At 48.8% G+C, this 27,971-nt stretch overlaps 2 long non-coding RNA genes across 4 annotated transcripts in view; one reads left to right on the top strand and one right to left on the bottom strand.

Annotated features, from left to right (window-relative positions):
* On the top strand, positions 1-23,382 carry LOC118553356 (uncharacterized). Its single transcript, XR_013445635.1, has 2 exons — positions 1-300; positions 23,211-23,382. It is a non-coding gene; the product is annotated as an uncharacterized LOC118553356 (long non-coding RNA).
* The window catches only part of LOC118553354 (uncharacterized), a 116,108-nt gene continuing 110,746 nt past the window's right edge, over positions 22,610-27,971 (bottom strand). For 2 of the 3 annotated variants that reach the window (XR_013445632.1, XR_013445633.1), the window contains 2 exons: positions 26,343-26,436; positions 24,229-25,606 (listed from right to left, as the gene is read on the bottom strand). This is a non-coding gene — a long non-coding RNA (uncharacterized LOC118553354). Of the gene's footprint in view, positions 22,718-24,228; positions 25,607-26,342; positions 26,437-27,971 lie in introns of those variants that run through there. The other variant, XR_013445634.1, reaches the window with a different exon arrangement.

Here is a 27,971-nt window from a genome sequence, read left to right as displayed (position 1 = left end):
GGGTGCAGCAGGCTAGTGGAGGGGCCCCGCCGGCCACGCCCCAGCCCCAGAAATGGAGCCTTTGCCACTGACACAGACACCAGCAGATTTCAACACTGATTTCCTCATCTTCCTTTCCAACATGTGACCCGCTGGCCCCGTGATGCGGGGACAGTCAGGGAAACGGGGTAAGGGGGCTGCGATGCTGAAGGGGAGGGACCTCACCTCTCGCTCGGACTGCCACATCGCCCCCCACGCCTGCCTCTGCGTCTCCTGGCCGGCTCTGTGCCACAACGGCAGCCTGAGTGGTCTTTTCAATGGGTAAGCCAGATTAGGTCACTCCCACAGCTACAGTCCTTCCGTCGTTTCCCTCTGCTCGCCCTCCGTCCCCTAGCCTCCGAGGTCCCGCAGGCTGCTGCCCCTGCCCACCTGGCCCACGATCCCGGTGCAGCCAAGCTGCCTGGGTCCTATCCGCCCTCCACTCTGTCCACTCTCTGATCAGAGGTCCCTCCTCCAGAAAGGTCTTCCCCAACCATCTCGGGGAAATCAGCCCACCTCTTTCGTTAAAAAAAAAAAAAAATCAGTATTTTTTACTTTGGCAAAATTTAGCATAAAATGGTAACATAAAAATTACCATTTTAACCATTTTAAATGTAAGCTTCAGTGACATTAGAGACATTCCTTATTGTTGCTTATTCCTTGGTTTGCTATGCTTGCCACCTTTCTCCAGTAGTCTCCTTGGATACAGAAACCTTGTCTGTTGGGTTCACGATTGTTATCACAGTGACTATAACCGTCCAGCTTATGGCAGGTGCCCCATCAGCATTTTAAAATGAATGAATGAATACCATTGCCGATGGGTCAGCCTGCTGGGCACAAGACTAGTCACTTCTGAAATGACTACATGTTTGAAACACTAAAATGCTGACAGGCACTCACAGATGTTATTTTTTCAATTTTCTCTCTTTTTTTAAATCAAAATTTAATACAGAATTTATAAAAGTAACATGTACATTGCAGTCCTGGGAAATGAAAGTGTCTGCACAATCAACAAAGCATCTGGAAGTTCGAGACTGAGGTTAAATAAAGAGAGAAATCAGAAAAGGCTTCCACTGATCTGTCGGTGTGTCTGCTCCACTGAAGTCTGAAAAGGGGAGGGTTTGGGGTGTCCTAGGACAAGGACCCAGTCTCCCCATCCCCCCGGGGAGCCCTCACCACTGTGGCTGGAGTATGTGCTCTTTGCAGGCCCTGATCACCAGCCCTGTTGTGAAGGGGAAGAGTATTTCAGGGGAGAAAGCAGCCCCGTAAGTCCCAATAAAACAACAGCACGAGGCAGCAAGGTTGGGGGAGAGGCCAGGACTCCGGCATTAAGCCTGCTCCCCTCCCTACTTGGGACTCAAATGATGTCACTCGTTCCCTTTGCTATTCGTGTCTTCTTCCTCTTTCCAGGCCAGTAGTAGAGTCAATCTCTACATCCTGTCCTTGTGTTCCCTCCTTGCATTTGTGTGTGTGTGTGTGGGGGGGGTGTATATGTGTTTCTGAGTGTGTATGTCTGTGATATTGTGGTTTATAATAAATATATATCCCCATCTTCATCCCTGTTTAGAGCACAGAGCTCCTAAAACGTTTGGAATTTCCCAAGTGAAAAGAGTGATAAAGGTTTTGTTATTCATAACAAGCCCCTTTCAGCTACCCCTAAGTTTGTCAGCGAGGTAACTTCTGGAAAGCCCCTAAGGATGGGAGCTAGCTGCCTGGTTATCTGGGAACTAACCGGGATTATAGGATTAGAACTTTCAGTCCCAACCCCTGACCTCCTGGGACGGGAGAAGGATTGGAGGGAGGTTGAATCAGTCATGAATGACCGATGACTTAATCCATCGTGCCTATGTAAGGAAGCCTCCCTAAAACCCAAAGGACAGAGCCCCAGAGAGCTTCCAGGCTGGTGAACACATGGAGATCTGGTGATGTGCTCCAGGGAGCATGGAAGCTCCTCACTCCTTCCCCCATACCTTGCCCTGTGCATCTCTTCCATCTGGCTGTTCTTGAGTTAGATCCTTTTACAATAAATCCGTAACCTAGTTAAGTATATAGTTCTTCTGAGTCCCATGAGCCACTTTAGAAAATTAATCAAACCCGAGGAGGGCGGGTTAGGGAACCTCCAATTTATAGCCTGTCCACCAGAAGCCCAGTGTCCACCCTGGACATCTGAACTGGGGGACAGTCTTGTGGGACTGAGCCCGTAACCTGTGCGACTCTAGGTAGGTAGCACCAGAACTGAGTTAAATTATAGTCAGTGTCCACTAAGAAATGAGTTAATTGCCTAGTGGTATCAGGAAAGGCACAACAGAATGTGTGTGTGTGTGTGTGTGTGTGTGTGTGTGCATGCATGTACATATATGTATGGGTGTGGGTGTGGAAGCTTGTATATGTGTGACTGTGTATACCGTAGGGGAGGAAAGCTTTTCCTTTCTTCCCTTCTAGGTTCTTTGGCTGGTCTAACAATCAAATAATTAATAATCAATAAAATGATTAACAATTAAACAATTAAATGGACATAAGAGAGATTAACAGGAGAAAAACAAATTTAATTTCACATGTATGGGAGCTCACAAAAATATGAGACTCAAAGAAGTGACCAGGGCAGGCAGCTTTTAGACAAAGAAACAGTACATTTGTGAAGAATTGACAAGACAAATAAGTTTGGGTTTGGGGTAGTAAATGAGTGAAGAAGTAACAAGGTTTGTTTGCCCAGCCTTCTTGCCCTAAATTCCCTATCTCTAGCGATAAGGACCTCTCTCCTGGTGCAGGCAGGGTACCCTACACATGGGAAATTTATTTCCTGCTTTCCAGGGGACAAAGGAGAGTCATTATGTCCTTTTTTGCACAGGTTGTTTCTTAAGTAACTTTAATTCAAAATAATCAATATGCCAAAGTAGCGTATTTTGGGGTGGCCTGTCCTGAACCCCATCAGTACCCATGTGTGGGAGAGAGTCAGAGATGTAGATGACAGGCCCAGGGTCGCTCAGAGACCAGCTGGAGAACTTTCTTTCTCAGCGTCCTCTCTGACTAACCTAACAACCTCTCTTCCCACTATCCGGCAGGGAAACTGCTCCAGAGCTCTTGGTTGGCAAACACACCCTTTTTTATCTGACTGCCCAGCCTTTGCGCAGGCTGCTCCCCCTGCCTGAAGGCCCTTTCCCAGCCCTGCACTTTCCAAGGTCCCTGGCTTTGCAGGGCCCAGCCCAGATCTTACTTCCTCTCAAAACTTCTCCAGTTCTCCTCCAATCTAAATAAATCCCTCCACCTACCCCAAAGAATCTCTCCCTACATCCTATGCTAATTTAATACCTCTTTAAATAAGAACACAAGCGCCGGCCTAATGCTTGGCACATCTTAGAGACTCAGACCACGTTCTCTGAAAAGATCCGGTGTTCAGCAAATTCTGGTGGGATGGTGGTGGGAATGACCGAGTGAACAAATGAACAGCCCTCTCGCCTGCCCTTCATGGTTGCTGACGGAGTTCATCTGAGCACAATGACCCACAAAGTTCCCAGTACAGAGCTGGGCACAGAGCAGCTGACCGGAGCCTGCTCGCTGGCATGGATGGGTTTTGAAGCAATGCGCTCTCCTAGGCCAGACCCAGCCTGCAGAGCTAGGCTTCCTGATGGGGCAAATGCCAACACAAAGGCCCCAGCAGGCCCGGCGCCAGGGAGCTGCCCACTGATCTCCAGAAAGGAGCAAAGTCTGTGGCTTCACCCGCCCACCCTCAGTCCTGCCAGCCCGGGGGCTGTGCACACTGCCCCGGCCCCCTGGGCAAGAGAAAGAAGAAGGGGAAAGCAGGTTTAACCAGATGGCCAAGCTGTTCTTTTACTCAGCACCTGGGGAGCCTGGGGCTGGGGTCGGCGGAGGTGTGGCTGCAAAGCAGACCAAGGCAGCTTATTGTTAAGAGCACAGGACCTGGATCTGAGTTCAAATACTGACCGGGTGGGTACCAGCGGTTGTGACCCTAGGCAAGGCCGCTCCCTCTCTGAGGCTCAGATGCCCCCCCTGTAAAATGCAGCAACCATCAATGGCCACAGGTTAATCTGCAGACAGATACTGACTGGAGACATGTTCTTACCCTTTTATGGCATAATGAGAAAAATCATGACAAAGACCACATGTATATGTCCATCTATGCTTATATCGCGATAGCTAGCTAGCTAGATACGGAGACGATGCATATATATCACCAGAATAGTTTACCAATTACCCTCCCGGAAGAAGGATTGGCCTTCATGCTGAGATTTTATCCTCACTCTATTTTTATTTTGTAAGTGAAAGGGCGACAAGCCTTTGTGCTTACAGTTGTCTCTGCCAGAATCCTTAACCCACCCACTTACACGAGATTCACCCCCTCACCAGCTCCAGAACTTTATTCAGATGTGTGTTTCTCAAGGGCACCCTCCCTGAGCACCCTGTTTAAAATACAATCCAACCCCCTTGGGCCCCGTCCCTTCCCCCTTGCCCGACTTGCTTCTCGTTCATGGCACTTACCACCACCACCACTGTCAGACCTATTACTTATTTCCTGTTGGGTCCATTGTCCGACTTCCCCCAGGACACAGGCATCTGTGTCTCTCTGGTTCGCAGCTCTACCCCAGGACCTGAAGTAATGCCCAGCACATAGCCGGCTCTCAATAAATATTTGTCAAATGGATAAATAATAGAATTTGTTTTTTAATGTCTTTCCTTGGCAAAAAACAAACAAACAAACAAACAAACCCAGAAACTCACTCATTTTCAGCTCCCAAAATTGTTCATTGGAAAGGAGAGGATTTTACTGGTCTCTGAAATCTTTAAATCATTGAGAAAATGTATGTAAAATTTTGGCACAGGTCACAGGCCCGTGGTAAAACTCACTAACTGCTAATAATGGTTCCCTTCTTCCTCCTGTGCCCCTCCCCCCATGCCCTCTCCTCCCCACCCCTCCCGTCACTCCTCCTCTAGCCTTATCTGTTCTCACCAGGGCTGTCCCCAAGCTCCAAAACTCAAAGGAACCTTCTGTCCTCTCAATTTGCCTAATTCACTTATTTTCTTTAAAGCTCCTGATTACAGACTGGCTTGGGAGGGCTGATCCGGCTGTCAACAGGCATAAAGAAGGGCCCTCCCGCCTAGGTGACCTAGAAACCTGTATTGGCAAGCTTGGTCAAGATTTGACTACTTTTATGATCCCAGGTCACAAATGAAATCAATTAAAGGTTTTTGTTAGTTTGTTGGCTTCTTTGTTCCAGACCCGCTGTTTAGGGAAGTTAAGAGCTCAATTCTAAAGATAACTGTGGACCTGGAGGGGCTGCCCCAGGCAGGAAGGCCTGGAGAAGCTGGTGACCATGACCAACTGACCAGCACCCAGTGGCCTGAGGGAGGGCAGGGTCAGCTGCAAGACCCCGGGTCAGAGCCAGAAGGAAACTCAGAGACTAAATAGATTGGCTCTGTCATTTTGCAGTCGGGGAGACTGAGGTGCAGAGAGATACCAGGACGGACTTAAGATCTCATTTGAAAATAGCAGAACCAAGAATATAATTCTGTTTCCTGGCTCCATGTCCTGCATCCTCTGACCAGGGCAAGAGGGGCTCCAGCCCTCTCCCCTGCCCAAGTGAAGAATCTGGGGGGACAATGGTTGTGTCCCAGTTGGAACCTAAGCAGCTCCCTTCCAGATGATGCTCCAGGGTCCCAAGATCCTGGGATTCCTTGTTAAATGTCTGAGCCCACTTGCAGGCTTTCATGGGCCTCTCCCCCATCCTATTTTCACTAGGGTAGGCCATGCGGCCAGTGGGTGCTGTTTGCCGGGGGGCGGGGGGGGGGGGGAATGTGCGGGCTGCCTGAGCAAGGCCCCTTACAGTGCAGGCAAACAGAACAAGAGTAGCAGAGGACAGGTGCTCATGTGAAACTCCAAGGTTGGGCCTAATTCCAGGTCATTAGGAAGCTCTGTCCTACCAGGCAATAAAACACATTTTATTTAATAGTTTATAAATCAATAGCTTGATTTATAACTTTTGAAATATTTAGACTATGGTCTGTAACCCCATCTGGAGGGAGCCTGCTGTCTAGAGCAGACCCTGCTACCTTATGCCGCCTTCAGCGTGGTCTGTGGGGGTGAGAGGAGCCTAGGCTTCCGGGAAGAGGGAGTTGGGAGAAGGGAGCGAGCAGGGGCATCCTCCTCCTCACACAGGTGCTTCATGTGCTGGATCTAGGGCCACCCTCACATCACCTTTTCAGCTGAGAAAACTCAGGCTCACAAGGCTTTGGCCACGTCACACAGCCAGGGACAGATGACCAAAGGGCCCTCACCTTTCCCAACTGAACGGCAAGTTAATGTTGAAATGACAAAAGAAAGGGACAAGGAGAAACATTTCTGGCCCCCCTGGAAGGCCCCTTTAGCATCTACAGGTGTTCCTGGCTAGGTATCTGCCTGGCTGATTTACCAGGGCAGGTGGGGTTGGCAGGGGGCATCTTCCTCTCTGCCTGGCTACTGCCACAGTCCAAACACCCACTGTGCCATGACTCCTCAGAAAGGAGCTTTAGGGACAGTGGGGGTGACAACGCAGGAAATAAAAACTGGTAACCGGGAGCGCCATCAGATACAAGAGGCTGGGGGGATGAGGTTTCTCAGAAAGTTGGGCTTCTCTGCATCTTTCTCAGGGAGCCCAAATCTTCGCTAAGTTGATCTCCTACTGAAGAGAGACCTTCGCTTTGCCAGAGCTTCTGTTTAATTATGTCTAATGAAATGATCTGAACTAGAGGTCTCTATCAGACCTGGCCACTCCCCCATTTAGAACTTCTTTCTAAACATTGGTCCCATCTGCCATTGCGGGCTCATCTCTTCCCATGATTTCTCCCTGTGCCCTGGGCTCCCCTTCAGCTTCTGAGGCAACCTTTCACTTTTGCACAGGCTTCTTCCCCCGGGATGCCCTTTCCCTCCTTTCCTGACCCAGCCAGCTCTTTGCTCTTCAGGAGCCAGCTAGGTCCCCGTCCTCCAGTCCCTCCCAGCTGCCCCCAGACTCCCCAGACTGTATGCTCTGTGCCTCCTCTGTTCTCCCCAAGCCCTGTGCTTAGTCATAAAAGGACTCTGGACACTGCGGGCTGATTGCTACCTGTCTGTTTCCTATTGTAACTCACAAGCAACTTGGGGCTACGGTTGGATTTTATTCCGCTTTCTGTTCCAGCGTGCACTTTGGGCCTGAAATGTCGTAGGTGCTCAGGAAAGGTGAGCTGAGGGTGGGAGCCCCCTCTCTCAAAGGGTGTGCCCTCAGCATGACCTTATTTGCTATTTACTTTCCCGAGGAGGAGGACTTATGGGGACAGCTCTTATTATCCCCATTTTCTCACTCTGAAGGTTGAGAAGCACTCGACCATTCTTGTCTCTGGGGGCTGGGCCAGTGTAAAGCAGTTCTGGTCTTTCCCTTGCTTGGCTGGGGGCAGGGCAGCCACAGAGTGCTGGCTACTGGACCCCCAACCGAGAGCAAGGTGGCATTTGACCTTTTTCTCAGCAATCTCTAGACTTTGCCCTGCGGTGAGAAGCAAGAGTGAAATGGCAGAGCTGGGCTGAGGAGACCGGAGACCCTCCCTCTCCCAGGGACCAGAGGAGGTCCCGGTCAGGGACATTTCCAGGCAGGAGCCGGGCCCAACCCCAGGGACACACCAATGCAGGGCTGGGGAGGAGGGGAAAGGTCGGTTGCAAAACCCTGCGTGTGGCAGCTTCACTGCTGAGTCATGCCCCTGAGGCCTGCTGGGGACCAAAGTCAGAGGCCGCGAGCTCAAAACAGCCCGGTTAGCGCTGCTCCTGTTGACTCCCTGGCCTTCCACATCCAATCCTTCCTTGGGCCCCGCTAATCCCCTTCTGCAGGGCACAGCTGTTAGTGTTTTCCCCAGCATACCCTCCTGTGTTTGGGTGACAGCACCCCAATTTTCCTTAGAGATCCTCTTTCCCACCCTCAGCCCAGATGAAGTTGGACTCTCTCCCCCTCCCCAAACACCAAGGATGGTCACACGGCCCAGGCTCAGAACATTCCCTCATGCCTGTGATCGGCTCCAGGATGGGAACATGAGGAAGCATAGCAAATGAGACTCAATTCCAAGACTTTCATCACAAATGTTGGGGAAGTGACCCTCTCTTTTTCTATAAGGATTGCCAGCTGGGTAACTATCTCAGCCTGGAGAAACTGGGGCCTCCATGGGCATGAGGAGTCCAGCCCAGGGAAAACAGAACCAAGAAAATATACAAGGAGGGGACCCAGCCTTCAGCCTTTTGTGAAACTCAAAATGTACCTCTCACTTTACAGTGACATGGACGAATACTTTCCTCTTGGCTCAAGCAGATTTTGAAGTTGGGTTTTTGTCATTTGCAAACAAAAGATTTCTGACTAACACCATCTGGATAATATCTATTCCATCCATCTTCCTCTCCTTTCTCGCTCTCTCTGCCCTAGTTTAAGCCTCGTCATTGGCCTTGACATCTCTACCTTGGATTGTTGTACCAGACAATCAACTAATGATGACAACAGAGTAACAATAGTTGGATACCTGCTGCCACTTGCATGCACTTCCTGTTTATTAGAGCGACCCTACAAATTGACATGTGCATCTTACTGATAGAGACTGAGGGTCAGAGCGGTAAGGGGCTTGTACGGAGCTAGTGTAGACAGCAGAGCTAGGATTCGAACTCGGATGATCTGACTCCAAAGCACATCCTCTTTGACCACAGCTTCATCCTGCTTCATTTAATTCTAAGTGCGTCTTGTTTATTACCTGCAACAGATATTTAGGTGGGAACACTTTTGTGTTCAGAAGCACAGGGTCATAGGGGTAGCCAGACTCTGTCAAGTATCTTGGACTTCATGGACCCCTTTTAGGGACACTAACTCTACTTTTGGCCCATCATTTTTCTTCTGCCTTCATTTTCTTTTCCCCCAATTCCCCTCCCTGTCTTTAATTTTGCTGCCATGCTCTCACTGGCCGGGCTTAGCTCACATGCCCATCACTGTATAGTCACTGAGGTCAGGAGCTGTGCTATCTGAGTGGGTTGCCACATCATAGGCTCAGCCCTGGGTCTTAGTCAGTTCCATGCAAACTAGATGGATGGAAAAGGGTAAGATGATCATCCAGAGACAAATCAAGGTGTTGTTGCCCAGAAGGGGTAGCCCCTTCTCCTTACCTGCTGCCCAAGACCTCAGCCACCCAAAGCAAGTTATTTATTTGATTTTGCAATGTGCTGAGCCCTAGGCTGAGCACTGGAAGGACAGAGATTAGGCACAGACTTGCCACTGATGCAGATGGTGAAAACCTCACTGTCAGAGAGCAAGTAGACCATGGACAAACCAACAAAATGTTGTGGGATGAGGCCACAGCCAAGGAACACCATCAGAACAATTCATTTTGCTTGGGGATGGAGGAGGGGGCGCGGGAAAAGCCATATTGAAGAGATAACACAAGCTGGGCTTCAAAGGGCGTGGCAGCTTTTGTCAGGAAGGATGGTAGGACAACAGCATCTCTGGCAGAGTGGAACAGCATGTGCAGAGGTGCAGAGGCATGAGAAATCTGCCGGGTTCTGCGAAGAGAGTGTAGTTGGGGACAATGCAAGACAAGGAAGGGGTGGGGGAGAAGAGGTGATTTGCCTGAGGAGTAAAGGAGTAGAGAAGCAGAAAAGTAATCCCTAGTGTTTGAATGGCTTTTCCTGGCCTTTTATTTAAGCTTTGCTTAGACAGCCCAAGAGGAAGCTGGTGCCTCCCCACTCTGCAGCTTGCCTGGGGAGGGGAAGGGTTAAATCAGAACAAGATGAAGATATGCCTGGGGAGCTAAGTGTGGAATGGGGAGACCAAGGCAGGCTGGAACTTGAGCATTGGAAAAAGGACTGGGGAGAAGGAAGGAGGCAGGCCAAGGAAGGGACAGGTCAATTGCTGAACTCAATAAAAATTTGCATGCCAAGCCCTGCACTGGACCTTGGGGATACAGAGATCAATAAGGCAAGGATCCTGGCTCCACAAGGTCACGAGCAGGCTCATAAGCAGGCTCACAAGAAGATGGCAAAGACTGTAGAGTGGGCTGAGTTCTGTGGCTCGATTTGTCTAGCAAGAGTCTGTGGGAGCACCAGGAGCAACCTCCCTAGCCCAGGGACATGGAGAAGGCTTCCTAGAGAAAGTGACATTGGAGCTGGGCCTTAAAGGATTACTAGGAGTTTGCCATTTAGAGATTGAGGAACTCTCATGACTCCAATAGTCTCTTTTATTAAGATTGACTACACTGTAGTTACTTGGCCAATGTCTATCCTTTTTGTTGAGCTCCATAGTCGTGGGCATTCTGTCTGTCTGGTTCATTGAATTTTCTCCTATACCAAAAAGAGTGTCTGGCATACAGTAGGTGCTCAGTAATGTGTGTGTGTACATGAGAGAGCAGCTTGTGGCAAAGGCTCAGTGGTGGATGCCCATACAGACAGCAGTACAAACTGGTTTGGGACAAGGTGGATGGGGCAGACAGAGTCCAGGGCAGAAATGACCTTGACTGCCCAGAGTAGTCTGGATTTTATCCTCTAAACGAGGAAGGACATGATCAAATTTGCACTCACTCATTTATGGACAAATATTTATTGAGCACCTACTATGGGCCAAGTATTGCATTAGACCCTAGGGGATATCATGAGAGCAAGACCAACTCCTTCCCCATGTGCAGCCTACGTCCTCCTGGTAAACCAGAAGCAAACTTGTGAGCCATTAAGAAAGAATATCTTTTCAGCTAGTGATGAAGTGCTAGGTAGAAAAATTTCAATGGTTAAGGGGTCAGAAAGTGATGAGAAGGGAGAGGCTCAGTGCCAGACAGGGAGTGTGTCAGATAGGATTGTGTTCAGCTGCATGCCGCAGAAAACCTGACTCATAGTAGCCTAACATATAGGAGTTTATTTATATCTTGCAACAGGAAGTCCAAGAGGTAAGCAGTTCAGGGTTGGATGGCAACTTGGTGGTGATGTCAAGAAACCACGTTCCTCCATCTTCCTGTTCTACCTCCTTAGCATTATCTCTGATGCTTTAACTTTTTTTTTTTAATGAGAAGGAATGTATGCATTTCATAATTATTTAAAAGTACATAGTTAAAATAACTTAAGTTGATGCCTCACTGACATGTAAATTACTCCATCCAAAAAAATTCAGGGAAGGCTGATGCTCACAAAGATGACTGGTATGAGTTTTCTGGGGCGGAAAATAGGGGAAAGGACCAAAGCCACATCTGGGTTGATGTGATACACGATTGTAACCACCAGTGGGTGGGTGTGACTGTGGGTGTGTAGGCAAGGTATTCAATTCCTATGCTGGACTCCTTCCAGTGGAAACAGGTATTCAGAGCAAGAAATGGCCATGAAGAGAATAACCCCCATCTCCTCCCAGCTCCCACAAAGAAACTTGGAAAGATTTTAGGATGAGCATCAGGCTTCCTAAATTTCATTGAATGGGAGATGCGGGACAAGCTGACTGCAGCTAGTACTTGGCTTACAAAGGGATCACTCTGGGGCAATCTGGAAGCTCTAGTTCTGGGAGAAATGGGGAAGCCTGGGTTAGGGCGGGTGATAGGGATGGAGAAAAGGGGGCAGCTGTGACCACTATGGAAGGGGGTGCAAAAATGGTGACAGTTAATGTAGAACCGAACCAAGGGCCTCACTGAGGTGAGGGGACCCAAATGCAGCTATAAGAAGTGATGAGCTAGTCCCAAGTCTCCAGCAATGTCGGGCTCCCCCACTAGAGAGTTGCTTCTAAGAGGCAAATCTCAAGATGGCTTATAGGGTTTTCTGGATGCTAAGAAGTTCCTGAAGTCAGCCTGCCCTTCCTTTATTGGTAGAGCCAGCGAATCATGGAATCCAAATGCTCACTGGGTACTGGGCATTCATTAGTGTCTTGGTAGCCGGTGACAAGTCCATTAAAAAACAAAAACATGGCAACAGAACTTTGGGGAGTTTGGGGGAATGCAGGCCAAATAACCTAGCCCTTGGGCCCTAGTCACTGGGCACTTGAGTTGGTCACTGATTGGGGAACATTCTGTGGAGAGGTGGTAACTCTGTTCCAAAAAACGTGGGGCCACGACTGTCATCTCCTCAAAAAGGAAGGGAGGTTGAACGGGCTTCAGAAAAGTCCTGTTCCAATAGATTATGAATGTATTTGTTCATCTTTAATGTAGCCAGCTAAAATGGTTTCAGGGCATCAAATATTCCACCGATCCTGGGCTAGGCACTAAATATTAATGGGGAACGAAACAGACAAAAATCCCTCCCCTCACAGAACTCTGATAGGAGGAGACACCCCAAACCCCAAATAAACAAGAAGTCTCTAGAGTAAACTAGTTGTTTCCTTTTGTTTTTCTATGTTAGACAGGGCTCTGTGACCATCTCGGAGCCAAATACATCCTTCATTAAATAATTCACTGATAAGTCATGCTGTTTTCTTCTTCAACTATGTAGTCAAAAGGAAATTTAGTCCAGACATGTGTCAGTCAATCAGCAATAGACAAAGTTCTGGGTACCTGTTGCTTCCATGTTTTTCATTCTAGCATTTGGGAGTATTAAAGATGGAAGCATCGAAGCCCCAGAGGTGAAATGTCCAAAGATCAATCAATTGACAAACAAGACCCAGGTATCCAATTCACAGGCTGAGACGGTACACATTTTCCATCACCTGACCGTAAGAGTCTCTGTTCTCTGCTCTAGGCCAAGCTGGTGGCCCGTGGGTAGATATGCATATGTCTCATGGAAAGATATTATCAAGTGTACAGCTCTTGATAGGTGATAAAGCATCTTCACATTTGTTATCTCTCTATATACTCTACATAGAGTTATAGGTTTAGCAAGTGAAGTTACAGGCCATCCAGTTAAATTTGAATGCAATATTTGGGACACAATTATATTAAGAAAAAAATTGTTTATCGGAAATTCAAATTTAACTGGTTGTTAAATTTAGTTTCGTTTGGTTGCATTTGGGCTGCTATAACAAATTCCCATCGACTAGCTTAAAAACAAATTTTATATCTCATAGTTCTGGAGGCTGGGAAGTCCCAGATGAAGGTGCCCGCAGATTTGGTGTCTGGTGAGAACACTCTCTCTGGTTCACAGATGGCTGCCTTTTGTCTGTGTCCTCCCATGGTGGAAGGGGCGAGAGAGCTCTCTGGAGTCCCCATGACCTGAGACCTCCCAAAGCCCCACCTTCTACCGCCATCACACTGGGCGTTAGGATGGAACACATGAATTTGGGTGGGACAGAGTCCATAGCACTGGACATTCTGCATCTTATCTGGCAACCCTAACTATAACCCTCAGAGGCAGGCCTAACCCTCCGTTTGACCACTGAGGCTCAGAAAGTAAATTGCTTAAGGTCAACAGGGGGGATTGTCAGACCAAGGGGATGTCAGAACTGGGCCCTTCCCCTTTGCTGGTCCCCGCTTCCCCCCTGGGTGGCATCTTCAAGGCATCAAGGATATGCTGGGGTGGAGTATGAGGACCTCAGGGCGAGAGAGGAGGGACTGCGTCAAGGGGAGGCCACGGAGGGGGCCGCCGCCATGATTAGCAGACCCCAATCTTCATATTCGCGGGCAGAGGAGGGAGGCTTTCCACTCTTCGTGGCAACATGTTTTCGGTTTTAGTTTACTGTACCAGGGCCCCGGCACCCCAGCCAACAAGACTGGAAAGGCAGGAAGCCATCTGGAGCTGCATGCTGAGTCACAGGGCCTGCAGAAAAACAAGAACATCATGACAGCAGAGCAGGGGGTGGGGAACAACCTCCCTGGAGATGGAGATCGAGGTGGGCACCGGAAATAGAAACTGCTCCCTCTGAAGCATCTGTTAAAAGGCCCAAGATCACCATGCATTTGCAATTCAGTTCCCATTAAGCGCCAACTGAATGCAGAGGTCTGGACGGTTCTGTGTCAATGTCAGTAAATCAGGTGGTATAACGGAAGTTTCTGGGTTTTGTTGTTGTTGTTGTTTCAATCCTGGCCTCTCCTCTTCTCTGACTACCCATTAGCCCTTGGGCAGTTTACTTAAACTTTCTGACCCTGTTTCCTCTTCAGCAATAATAACCCTTATCTCCCTGAGATAGTGTGTGAGGATTTAAATGAAATCACATTTTTAAAAAGTGTCTCGCAAAGGGCTGACACACACACTAGATGGTCAACAAATGGTAGGTGTTATTATCAGAGAGACATAAAAATATCTTCCTGTCAGGTGGGTGTGGGGATTAAATCAGATAACATATCTCCACTCTCAAAGAGCTCTGGACCTACGTCTGAGAGACGGGACGGTTCAGCTACGGTAGAGATTCCGTTCTCCTCCGGCCCCTAGATCCTGAGATGACTGGTTCTGGTTTCCCTGAGTGAGGCTAAATACACACACAGTGAATGCCCGCATGACGTCCGTTCATTCCATTCCACAGATATTTCCTTTATCATTGTGCACGTTACTGGCTCAGCCTGTGTAGAGGTACAGAAGAACAAAATGGAGATAAATACTATTCTCTGTTGTGTTTAGCAATTGTTCCGTGCCAGGCACGAAGGTAAGGGCTTTATATGAATTCCCAGAACAACTCTTTCAGGTCAGTACTATTACAATCTCCATTTTATGGATGGGGAAGCTGAGGTTGTCCAAATACGTTGTCCAAATGCACAGAGCAAGTAGGTACCAGAGACCAGGCTCCATTTGCCCGATTCGCCCAAAGGTTCTGACTCTCAGACTGTGGACAAGCTCCCAGAGGGAGAAAAGCCCTCACTTGGAGACTGAAACTCATTCAGACACACAGGTGTAGGAACAGTGTCAGGCGGTGAGATGATTAAATGCCAAAGGAGAGGTTGGTGGTCAGAGTTGTAGCAGTTCTGGGCGGGAGGGGGATCCCTGAGGGGCTTCCTGGGTGGTGGGAGTGGGGTGGGGAGTAGCGCTAGGCCTTGGGACAGGAGATGGAGCAGGGCATGGAGAAGGCAGGTGAACAAAGGCACAGAGGACTTGGCCAGGTATGGGCAAGGTTCAGCAAGAGGCCAGCTGGCCCATCCCAGGTGTGTTTTGGAGAGCAAAAGAAGGAACATCCAGTTCACAACGTCTGGCTGGGCCAGGCTGTCATTAATTTCCAGAAGGAGAAATGCCTCGGCCTGGCTAAAGTGACTTCTAGCCTTGGTGCCTCACCACCTGACAGGATCCCTACGTACCATGTGTTGGGCCTGCTCAGTAGGGCTCAAAGGTGTAGCTGTTGTCAGGAAGGAAGGAGGTTTTTGCAGATTAAGTGGGTCTGACCTGTCTTGCCCAATGGCCTCAACCTTAGCTCTCCTGGGTAAGGAGATAATGACATTCCCTTTGCCTTCAGAAGATTCTACTAAGAATAGCGCACACTATGGGTCATTAAAACAAAGTCAGAGACAGTAGGATTTTTCCTCAAGTCAGTCTGGCAATACATATCAAGAGGATTAAAACTCTCTACCCTTTGATCCCTGGGTTTCACCAGCGGGAATTAATCCTAGGGAAATGATCAGGGAGGTGTGCGAAGCCTCCCTATGTGTGTACAAGGATGGTTGCTGTAATATTACTTACAAACACACCAATGAGAAATGCCCCAGCTGATCAATAACAGGGGCTTGGTTAAAAGTGATGATATGTCCATATAATGGCGTACCACACCGCCATTAAAGTTATTGTGGCCACATCATATTAAGTGAAAAAATCAAGTTGCACAATATCGATCTAGGATGATCCCAGCTTGGAAGTGCATTAATCTAATCCATTCACTTATTGAATAGTTAATGTGCTGCGTGCCGGGCAATATTCTGGGCATGGTGATAAAGAAGGGAACAAGTTCAGTATAGCATTTGGGGCGAAGTCAAAGAACAAACGAGACAATTTCCAGGAGTAGGGCGATGCCATGGAGAGGGCATAAGATGGGCTGGTTTAGACGGAGTGACGAGGAGGGAATTATCTGAGGTGACATTCCGATCTTGACCTGCATGTTGAAAAACATCCATTCATGAGGATCCAGGGAAGAGCATTCCAGGCAAAGGGACAAAGGCCTTGAGGGGTGATGCAACTGCAGTTTTAGAAAAAAATAAATAAAGGCAGAGACACGGGGGAGTGGGAGAAAAGAGGTGGGAGGGAGGTAGGCACAGGCCACACAACACAAGGATGAAAGCCAAGGTGAGGTGTTTATATGGAATTTGGATTTTACTCCAACTGCAGTGGGAAGCTACTGGGTTTTAAGTCAGGCAATGATTATATTTACATTTATTTCATATTTATGAACCAGAAGGAAATACACCAACGGGTTAATAGAGATCACCAATGGGTAGGGTAGGGTCATGGACCATTTGTATTTGTTTCTGTGTGCTCTTCTGTAATTCCCAAACTTTCGTAATTAGAAAAAAACCAATAATTCCTATTTTAAGATAACTCACCAGAGAGCCGTGCGAACTGACAGCGACCACTAACGTGGAGCTCCAGAGTGAAAAGTCTTCCGCCTACACACTCTCGTTGGATTTTCCCAATAACCCTGTGAGTGGAGTCAGATCATTTTAATTAGCTCCATTTGGTAGGTGAGGGAGCTGAGGCTGGGAGGGGCAAAGAGGCTCCGGCAGAAAATGGCACAACTGAGGCCAGACTAGAGGTTCTAGAAGCCTTGCCCAGGCTTCCTGATTTTGCCACAGAGCCAGGCCTACAGGCTGGTCTGGCTTAGATTTAACCAGAAATCCAGAGGTCCCAGGGAGAAGTCCATAGGATGACTCCCCTGCCTGGGGGAAGACCCACAGCCCCCAAGAGCAATGTGTGCTAGAAGAGGGGCTGTCCCCATAGGACAGATGCTCAATAAGCATTTGTTGAATTAACGAAATAACTTGCTTTTGGGAAAATGCCGCTCTTGGGAAGTGGTTTAGCTGACTTTACAATTCAGTAGCTACGTGATCTTAGGCAAGCCTGAGTCCTCCTCTGTAAAATGGAGATTAAGTTTATGGTCGCTCACCTCCATGAAGCGTTAACAGTTTAGGGGCACGCTCAGAGCCAGATGGCCTGGACTTGAATCTGCTTCTATCTCCTGCTAGCTGTGACCTTGCAGAACTCCTTAGTCTCTTAATACCTCAGTTTTCTCATCTATAAAGTAGGGGTGATAATACTTGTCTCCAAAGGATGTTGTTAGGACTACATGGGTGGATAAAGCGCTCTGAAGAGGTCTTGGCACATGGTATGTGCTCCTTAGACGTCCGCTAGTAGCTCGAGCAGGATGGGGCTGATGAAGGGACTGAGTGGCTTTCGGAAGCATATGAAGAGCTTAGCACAGGGTGCCCATTCACGGCAGCTGCTTCTGCCCTTCTACCACGGTTCCTGCCTTTATTACTCCTTTGGTAGTTCTTCGTAGGAAACATACACAAATTCACTGCCCATCTTTTCCTTTAGGGAGGAGACCCCTTACCCACAAGGAGGGTCCTCTGCCAAGTTAAACAATAGATCCACTCTCTCTCTCATCTCAGGTTTCTGTCTGTTCAAGGTCACGTGAAGAGCTTCCAATGTCTCTGTTTCTAATTCAGTGAAGGAGCCACCTTTAAATCTCAGGCTTGCCGTGTGCTCTGGTCAGCGACCCTGGAGTCACTGCATCTCCGATCGGATCCCCACCCCAGTGTTCAAACGTCCATCGTGTGAGGACCACCAATCCTGGTGCAGCAGCTGCATGCCACTTGGCCTCGTCTCTCCCTCATTATTTTTCTTTAACTTGTCTCACATTTAAAACTTAAATACATTTGTTCAAAAGGGAAATGTACTCATTACCATAAATGGAAAGCCAATACCACCTGCCACAAAAAGAAGCTATCCATAAAAAGAAATACCATGAAAATAAAGCAATATTGCTGAATTCTGGGGGAACAGGGGTGCCCATTGAAGACTCTGGGCTTGAGGCCTGTTTGATTTCCATTTAAAAGAGAGATCTGGAGAGGTGTTAAAGTTTCAGAGAGGTGCTAAAGACCTGTGAGTACCAAAATGAGACTGCCTTCTCCGTGTGGTAAGAAGGACAGAAAGAGAATTCAAAGAGGAAAAATTCTTGAAGCTCACGATTTAATGTTTTTATTTCCTTGTTTATTCACCTTCTAGAACTTTCTCCTGTCTGCCAGGAGCAAGGGGCTCCCTTTTACGTGATTCAGTTCTTTATTGAGAAAAGCTAAGGAGGGAGCCGCCCACCCTCCGCTTCTCACTTACTAGGTCGTTTTAGGAACATTCCTTCCCCTCCCTGAATTGAGGGAGGTGAATCAGAGAAATGTTCTTCGCAGAGGATTTCCAGGTCCTCAAAGTCTAGGAGGCCTCCTCCGAAAAGTGCGCCTGGCCGTGCATGGATGTTTTCTCACCTGCTGGTGGGGCAGGGGTGACGTCCACCCGGAGGACAGCCTCGTGGCGTGGTTCAGGTTGCTGGATCTCCCCAAGAGCGAAGCTGTGGGATTCATCACATATCCACAAATAAATTCACGTTTCCTGGGGGTGGATTTTCTGCTTGTTGAGTCGAGCAGATGGCTGTGCTTGAGTTGAAAAAGGAGGTAGCCAAAACCCCTCTGTGCCTAGCCTAGACCCTAGCAAGAAAACGAGCAAACTCACATGGACTTCAGGCTCCGTCCCCCAGCTCGGCAGCCCCTGCAGATGCTTCCTCTAATAGAGAGTCTGGGGGACAGTCGCTGAGGCATCACCCCCAAATTATTCCTGTTTTCATGTCTCCTCCCTGCTTCTCAATCAGCCGGATCTGCTGCACCTGCGTGGCATCCAGATTTCTGAGCCCAGCATTCAAGACCCCCTCTCCAGTCTAGTTCCAATTTACATTTCCGTCCTGGCTGCTGGGACACCCTTCCTTGAATCCCCTGCTTTTGACAAGCTGGTTACCGGGCACACAGTCAGTGTGAAGAAATGCGGGATGAAAGAATATGCCTTCTGTCGGGCTGCCTCTACAGTTCAACGTGTATTTCTTGAATGTCAGGGACAAATGGTGCTTGAAGGCTTCCATGCCAGGTCCTGGTAGGGTGGCCAGGGCCACCTGGGGATTTGATTTGCTTGGGATTTTCCTGGTTTTAGCACGGGAAGTCCCTGTCCCAGAAAACCCCCGGGGGACAAAGGCAAATCGGGAAGGTTGGTCACCTTACTGGGGTAGGCTCCATATACTCTGTCTTCATGGGGCCTCGGCATGGTGGGGGAGGATGGCATTAAGCAAATGATCCCACAAAGAAATGAGTAGTTATAAACCAGGGCGAGTGCAAAGCCAGAAGCCAGCCCTGAGCTGAGTGCTGTGAGGAAAACCTTCTCCCAGCCCTGGAGAAGCTGCTGGTTGCTAGGAGAGAGAGGGACATACAGCTTATTTAATATAAAGTGGTGAGTGCCGTGAATCAGAAATCGACACTCTCTTTTCCCTGTCCATATAGCACTGTTTCTATTTTAATTGGGGTTTCAAGCATCGGAAATCCACTGTGGTGAACTAAAATGGATATATATTGAAAGGGCATTAGAAGGAAAAGCTAGGAAACAAGGCTTTGGAAGAGAGAGAGAAACAATTGCTTCTTAGGTTGTTGAGAGAGTAGAAAATAATGCCAGAACAAAAGAACTTGCCTTGTTCCGTTTTCATTAGAAAAATGGACTCTAGCCACTCTTTGCCCTTGGGTTTCTCTGCCCAGTATTCTAATTCCAGGAAGGAAGAATCTGATAGCCAAGCTTGGGTCTCACGCCAGCCCCTTGGTCAGACAAGGGGGGCACTGTGATTAGAAATTCCACGAAAATTGTGTGCTGCGAGGCTGGGGGGCAAGATGGTTGCTGACGGAAGATGGAAGGGCTGGGATGCTGGGCAGGTGAAGGCTTCACTCGTCCCTATCTCCTCTTCAAGAGGGGGCCCAGACCTCCTGCACTGCGGTCACTGCCTTCGGAGCCCCTCTCTGCTTGCCTTCTGACCGGAATCTTCTGTTACCATGGACAGCCCCATGCTGACAGCGGCCTTCCCAGACACAAGTGTCTCATCCAGCCGCCCCGAAGTGTGATCACCTTGGGGCATGCACTGTGTCCTTGGACGCAGCTGGTACAATGCCTGGCACAGACAAGAAACTCTGTAAGTGTGCTGAGTGCTTTCTAGAGAGTTTTCAAGAGCTGTGACGATCCTGCCACCCCTACCCTGGGCCCCTGCCCTCCAGCCAAACCAGTCTTCTTCTTGCTTCTCGAATGCTCAGCCCAGCTTGCTAGCCCTTCCACCCTCGCCGCTTGCTTTGCTGATCTCATGAGTCAGGGATTTTCAACGGGGGCGTGATTTCGCCCTTCAGGGACATTTGGCAATGTCACACTAGAGAAGGGCTACTACTGGCATCTCGTGGGTGGAGGCCAGAGATGCTGCTCAACGGCCGATCGTGCCCAGGATGGGCCCCATAACAATGACCCGGCCCACGATCTCCGCAGTGCTGAGGCTGAGAAACCCCTCGGCACTGCTGAATGCTCACATCTCTGCTCAGAGGCCCTCCACTCCAGGAGGCCTGCCCTGACTCACCCATTTCTCCCTCTCATGCCCCTATTGCATCTCTTTGTGGCATGCTATCACCACCTACAATGATCACGTCTGTTTGTGCTTGTACTAGACGTTCAGCCCTCTGAGAGAGGACCCCGGTGGGCCTTGTTCTCTGTTGGCCGCTCAGCAGGGAAAGCAGCGCCGGGCACACTATGGGCTGCTCAGTAAAAATGTGTCAAATCAGTGTTTAATAAAGGACAGTGCCCTCGACACCTCAAATGTCAGAGGCCAGAAAGCTCAGCTGGGAAGCCTGGCTCCTCTCGGGCTGGCCATCCCCGTGTGTAAGTGGCGATTTCCCCAGCCAGTTCAATTCAGCCTCTGCTGTTTGCCGGCTGCATGGTCTTCGGCAAATTTCTTAAGCTTCCTGGGCCTCCGTTTCTGCATCTGTAAAGTGGGGCTGTTATTATTAGCCCCTTCCTTGCAGAGATGTAATGGGGACGAAATAAATGAATCCACAAAAAAACCTTAAGAAAGTGCCTGACTCAGAAGAGCCTCGGTAAATGTCATCTACCATCATCATCATCACCCTGATTTGGCTGGGGTAGGCAGTGAGGATGACAGAATGGGCTCGGGGGCCCGACCAGAAGATTAGGGGATTAATACAGCTTGCAAGGCCAAAGCTATCCCCGTTTGGTTTTGCCAGTTCTTGCTCCATCCGTGAAATAAACCGGATGAAGCCTTTATCCATCTCTTGTTTTGAGAAGGAGGCTAGCAGGGAACGTGGATTTAATGTGGCAGATGGTGCTGTCCTTGAATTATGAAACCAAAGGAGGAAATTAAAGTGCTCCGTTGCAACAGCGATGGGCCAGCAAGGGTAGAGGCCAGGGGCGGGGGCAGCAAGGAGGGCAGAGGAGGTGTTTTGTCGAAGGACAGAGGAGGTGTTTTATCGACCGGGCAACGGCTATTCATGAGGGCAGCTGGAGTCCTAGAATAATATAATTTTATGGTCTAAAATAATTTTAGGCCACCCCCTTCATCTCATATAGGCAAACGAGGCCCAGAGAGGGAAAGTAACCCCCCACGGTCACACAGTGAGCGGCAGAGCAATCCACGAATGGGGTTATTTTACTGCCCTGGGCCAAAGCCAGCAGCACACTCTGTCCCGGGGCCTCCTGCCCTTGGGCACCTCTGCTCTGCACCCGTGTCTCTTCTCAGCTCCTCAGGGCTGGAGCCATTCTGTCTGGGTCTGAAACAAACAGGGGCAAATTTCTTACCTCCTGGAACCTCAGTCGCTTTGCCTGTCAAATGGGAAGAATAATAAGCCCTCCCTCACAGGGTCACTGTGAGAATCTGATGGATTACCATCACATACAATATTTAGGCCGGGGTTTGGTGCAAAGTAAATGCTCAATAAAATGTAAGTACTTGCTGTGGGGCCAGAAGCGACTTCACGTTCTAACGGTTCCCCGAGGCTGTGAGCCCCTCCGAGGCCGTGCCTATCTATGGGACATCTTTTGTTCTCTACGCCTTGCAGAACAACTGACACATGCTGGGGGGCCCGTAAATGGTAGTGGCCAGCGTCTGGCTCCCTCAGGGACGCCCATGTCTCAGGCGGCACCACGAAGCACCAGGGAATGCTGTCAGCAATGCATGCGACTCTTTGTCCCTCGTTCAGACTTTAATCCTAAATGGATAAAGCAGCCCTCCCATCCAACGGTGAACTGGCCTCGTGATGAGGCCTATGTTTGTTTTCCCAGCCTTTTTCTGCAGCACATCGCCTTTCCCCAACTATGCTTTGGGTTATTTGCATTTAAATTGGTTTTCTCTCATTATAGAAATCTCTTAGGTCAGCTGGAGTTTCCATTTTCCTCGGAATCAGTTTGGAAGTTCCATCTCTTGCTCGAGGGTCCCTTATGCCCTCCTCCCTCTCGCTGACGATGAGATGTGGTCACGTTTTCTCATCTCATCGTGGAGAACAGATAGGCTGAGGAAGTCATCCCAATCCCACACAAGCTCAGCATGTTTCTCACAGAAGAAGTTGGGGGTGGAAGGCAGCGGGGGGGGCGGCGGGGGGGGGTAGGGGGCAGGAGGATTCTGGCCCCTGTAACTGTAGGAAGAAGGCCCCGTCGTGGTTCAGCTTTAGGACATAGGCCTCATTTTCTCATTTATTAAAAAAAATCAACAAAGCACAGTGCTGGGTGCTTGGAATGCAGATAATAAGACATACTTGCTGCCCTCCAGGAGCTCCGTAGCTAGTAAAGGAGAGAGGAAAGCAAAATAATGTTTTAAAATCATAATATAGTCAAATAATTGCCTTAATAAGGATCAGAATAGATCCCAGCCTGAGAAGCAGCTTTCGGTGAGTGCTCATCAAAACCACAGTCACACACACACGTGTGTGCACGCACACGCCCCCCCCCCCCCCCACACACACGTACCAGCTCAAAAATGTTTAAAGCACTTGCCATGTTGCCGGGTAGCTTTCTAAGCTACGTACACAATTTATACATGTATCTTAATACATTCATTTAATCTTCATGACAAGCCATGAAGAAAGTGCTATCATTATCATTGTTTTCCAGGTGAAGAAACTGAGGCACACCGATTAAATCACTTGCCCAAGGTCATTGCTAATTAAATGTAGAGCCAGACTTGAGCCCAGGCAGTGCGGCCCCAGAGCCGATGTTATTTATCCTACGTTATGACAGCGCCTGACCAAAGGTGGTGCACTCTTGTGTTTTCTAGACTAGTGCATCTTTCAAACTGGTCAAGATCCACTACCCTGATTTTCTGACCCGTGAATACACCGTGAACCCGGGTGTGTGAAGATGTTTGAGATGCTTGCGGTGGACTTGAAGGAAGACTGGGAAGTTTTCTGGTGGATAAAAGGAGGAATAAAGTATTTCATGAAGGACAAGACTGTGCTAGTGCCCAAAGTATGAACAGCATGGAGGTCTAGGTAAAGGGTACTCCAAGTTGCTTGAGAGTGCCCAGGTGTGAGGTAGGCTGAGCAGTTGGGGAGGCATGGCACTGGGAGACTGGCAAAGACCAGACCATAACAGGATTTGAATACCATGCACATGGGCTCTGTCATGAGGATGAGGGGAGCTACGGAGGGGTTGAGCAGGAGAGGGACACAGCCTGTTAGAAAGATCACTCTAGCTCTAGGGTGAAGGACCACCTGGATAGGGAGGCGAGGAGAATGTGTGATCAATAGATATAACTAGTAGGCATCAGAGCTATAACTGATTCGGTATAATCATTAGGGTGAGGTGGCTTTTTCCCTGCACAGAGGCACTCCTGCTATTCACCATGTGTGTCGTGGAGCCATCGCTACCCGGAGAAGACATCTTTATCTAATTCACCCAGACACTTTAGAGGCTAGTGGTGGCCCTGGTGTGAGATAGTCAAGAGGGGTGGAGACAGAGCTAAACTAAGACAGTGGCTTTTGAGAAAGAGATGAGGGGAAAAGATATGAGATATAGTGGAGCAAAATCATCTGATCTCGGTGATCAACCTGATCTCAGGGCTGAGGGAGAGTGAGGAGATGGGATGATGCTCAGGTTACTGATTTAGCTCAACCAGATTACTCTTTAAATCCTGTTTCAATTGAAAAGCAGGTGTAGCTGAATTTTTCCCGCAAAGGTCCTGATAGAAAATATTTTAGACTTTGCAAGCCTTACAGTCTCTATGATAATTACTCAATTCTGCCATTATAGTTCAAAAGCAGCCACAGACAAGATGTAAATGAATGGGCATGGCTGTGTTCCAATAAAACTTTATTTACACAAACAGGTTGTGGGCCAGATTTGGCTTGAGGGATGTCATCTGTTGACCCCTGCTCTACACCAGGAGGTTGCCCGTGTGCCAGTAGATCGCCAGCTGGGAGGGCCGGGTGGCTGCTAAGTGAGAGAAGAAAGGCTCACACTGTGAGGCTACACTTCATCAGGCAGATAGACTGAACATGTCTCCTTGAATGATGCCCACCTGACCATAAAAAGACTCATCTGAAATTGCAGAGTAATTCCAACATCTAGTCCTGGGAGCCCAGATCTGCAGAATGGAGGCAGATGTTTGACTCCAAATGCTCAGTCTCTGTTCCAGTGGAGGTCCTGGTCTGCTATGTCCACTGGTTACCAGGGCAACACAATAGGAACACGTGCCCACCGTCACCGAACACGTGCTCTACTCCAGGCGCTGGGTTAAGGACTTTATCTGAGTGATCTCATTTAATGCCGACAAAACCCTCGTGTGACAGCCATGTTTTATTATGTAACCCCATTTTACAGATGAGGAGACTGAGGTACAAAGAGGTTCAATAACTCCGAGGCCTGGAATCAGGCAGTCCAATCCCAGACTCTGGGCATCCAACCACCCTCCAAAACTGATGCTGCAGGCCCATGTGGACCCCCATGGTCACTGCAGCAAACCCACACGTTAGCCCCAAAACACAGGCTGAAGCAGGTCAAACACTTGTTTCAAAAGCAAACCCAAACAAAATCAACAGGCACATCTTTCCAGATCTCTGTTATTGAACAAAATGGTTGTCAGAAGTGGGTCCAGCTGAAATGAATATATTGCTATCTGAAGGTATTGCATCTGAGGGAGGTGGGGACAGAAAGTGAGAGGAGACAGCTAATCTCCACGTGTTCACTCCGCAAACATCCACTTAGGGCTCTGTGGTCCCTGTCCCTGCCTCCTGGAGGGCACTGGTTGGGAGGGAGCCAGGCACAGAGCAGAGCATTTGAACACCCTGGATGTCATGCATGGTGGGGTGAATGCACGGTGCACTGGGGGCACAGAGCAGGGACTTAGCCTGAGCAGAGGCACCTGGAGCCTAACCCAGGTGATCTGGGGTTAGAGTGATGGTGAGGAATATTCCAGGGGAGGGAAGAGCATCTTCCAAGGCAAGGGGACTTGAGGTGGAGGGAGGAGATCGTATAGAAAGGATGTGGTTGGAGGGGCTGGGGACAGGTCCTGGGGAAGTCAGCCCCCCAGCAGTCAGCCCAGACCACTCTGGGCTGCAGGTTGTCTTGTTCTCACTCTTTTGTGCAACCAGAACGGTCTCTCAGTTCTAGATGAAACGCAAAGCACTTGCCAAGAATATGGTGATGCCAAGAACACTCTGCTGATGCTGCATCCTGAAATAGTAAAAATAAATAATAGTAAATCACTTCTATCATGCTGCCCATGTCACCCTGCTCTTCCAAAGGCTTTATCTTGCTTATTATGTTCACTGAAAGTTTGAAAGTGGACAAATATTAATACTGCTATAGCCCTTGTTGTATTATTAAAAATATTAACAGCTCTCATTTTGGGGGCCCTCATGGTGGCCAGGCGTGAGCTAAGTGCCTTATATATAATATCCTATTTAGTAGAGAAGCAATCTGAGGCTCAGAGAGGTATCGTAACTTGCTCTAGGTCATACACTGGGAAAAAAATGGAGCCAGGACCCAAACCCAGAGTTTGCCTGATGTCTGAGCCCAGAGTCGTCCTGTGGGGCCTTTCTGCCTTGGCATCATGTTGTCTAAGGACTTTGTGGATTTCTGAGAACATCTTCATCAGTTATTATATTTGTCCCTTCAAAGAACTGTCTGAATTTAGCAGAAAAAGAACCGTGGCTCAGAGAGGTAAAGTGTCCTCTCCAAGGTCACACAGCTTTTGAAAGGGCCAGCTGAAGACTTGAGCCGAGGTCTTTCCATTTCAAAGCCAAGGCTCTATCTCCTTTACCATGGCTTCCACGTCCACAGCAAAGAAAAGGACAGCTAATGTTCCACCCCTGGTATGATTCTTTAAAAAAAAAAAAAAACCCAAAACTCATGTTCTCTTAATTTCTGCATTGGCAGGTATTCATCAGGCAAATCAAAAGATAAATACCTAGGAGAGCAGGACACGCAGATCACAGCCAGGATGACATCATAAGGAGCAGGTTGTGCCAAGCAAATCTAATTTCCTCTGACAGAGTGGCAGGCTGCGAGATAAGAAGAAAGTCACTGCCGTTGCCGTGTCCCCAATTCTGAAGGACAAGTTAGATCAGCTCCACAGAAACAACTGGGGGGGAGGGCGGGGACAGGGCGCACCGCACCCCCACAGAGGCGTGCACACACGCGGACACTCACGCACACACATATACGGGCACACGGACACACACACACACGGGAAGACGGATACCAAGAAGCACACACACGTGCAAATACACCCACTTGCCTTCAAAGACACACACGCAGGTTGAGAGAGACATACAAATCCATATACATACATACACACGAGTCTACACACCCCCCAACTCAGACACATCCACGGGGTCACCAGCAGAGACCCACACACATAGACAGATGGAGACACACACATAAATACAGAGATATACAGACACACAGAGCAACACACACAAATACACAGACACACATACAGACGGGCACACCCGTCTGCCTCCCCTCCACAGGCAGAAGACATACAAACACACACACAGGGACAGAGATGCACGCATGCAGTCACACATTCGCAGAAATCCGCAGAGACGCACGCATTCACTCACACACACCAAGACACACCCAGCATCCCTCTGCGGCAGGAGGTGCTGACTCTTCTCAAATCCTCTCCTCTGTATCCCTGAAATTACATCTTTCCCAAATTGGAGACTGAAAAATGAATACCTCTGTGTCTGTGCATTTTCTCAACTCTGCCTGGCCCCCTGTCTTCATCCAGAAGCTTGGAACACACACCCTGGCAACTAACTGTGTGTTGTTGAGAAAGGACGTGGACGTCGGAGTCAGGCTGGGGTGGGTTCCAGCTGAGGCTCTCCCACTTACTAGGTGCGGGGACCTGGGCAAGTCTCACCTTTCTGCGCTTCAGTTTTCCGAACTGCAGAGGGGTTGACAATCCGTTGGACTGGAACCCCTTGACCTTCTGGCATTCAGCAAGAACCTGTCCATGCTAAGCACTTTAGTTACTTGAACATCCGTCTTCCTCACCAGGCTAGAGGGCACCTTGTGGGCAGGGGTCTCGTCTGCGTCCCCCTCAGTCCGTCCTCCAGGACTCAGCAGTGTCTGCCAGGCACATGGTAGGCGCTCAGCGAATATTCGTGAAATGAATCAAAGAAGTCTATATCCTTAGTGTCTAGCACAGGCCTGGCACGAAGTAAGTGCTCCCTCATAATTAAAGTGTGTTGAAAAAAGTAATACATGGAAGCATAATCACAACCATGGACCAAGTTCTAACTACATGTCCTAGCTATATCACCTCGTTTCATCCTCTCCATGAGACACACGTTCATTTGTAGATGAGGAAACTGAGATCCAGGGAAGTGAAATAATTCACCCAAGGTTACTTCCTGGGGCCGCGATTCAAAACCAGGAGTATGATTGCTAAACGCATGCTCAGAACCTAACCACTGTAGACTTCATGCATAAATATTTTCCACCAGTGACACAACTCAACTGATGACTTCTCCAGCCAGCTCTGCCTTTTCTAGGTGCGGAGTAACTCTTTAGACTGAATTCGACATTT

The sequence above is a fragment of the Halichoerus grypus genome, chromosome 2 (genome assembly GCF_964656455.1).
Source record: "Halichoerus grypus chromosome 2, mHalGry1.hap1.1, whole genome shotgun sequence".
Lineage (NCBI taxonomy): Eukaryota > Metazoa > Chordata > Mammalia > Carnivora > Phocidae > Halichoerus > Halichoerus grypus.
The sequence above is the reverse complement of the archived record's forward strand: the minus strand, read 5'-3'. Positions and strand labels throughout refer to the sequence as shown.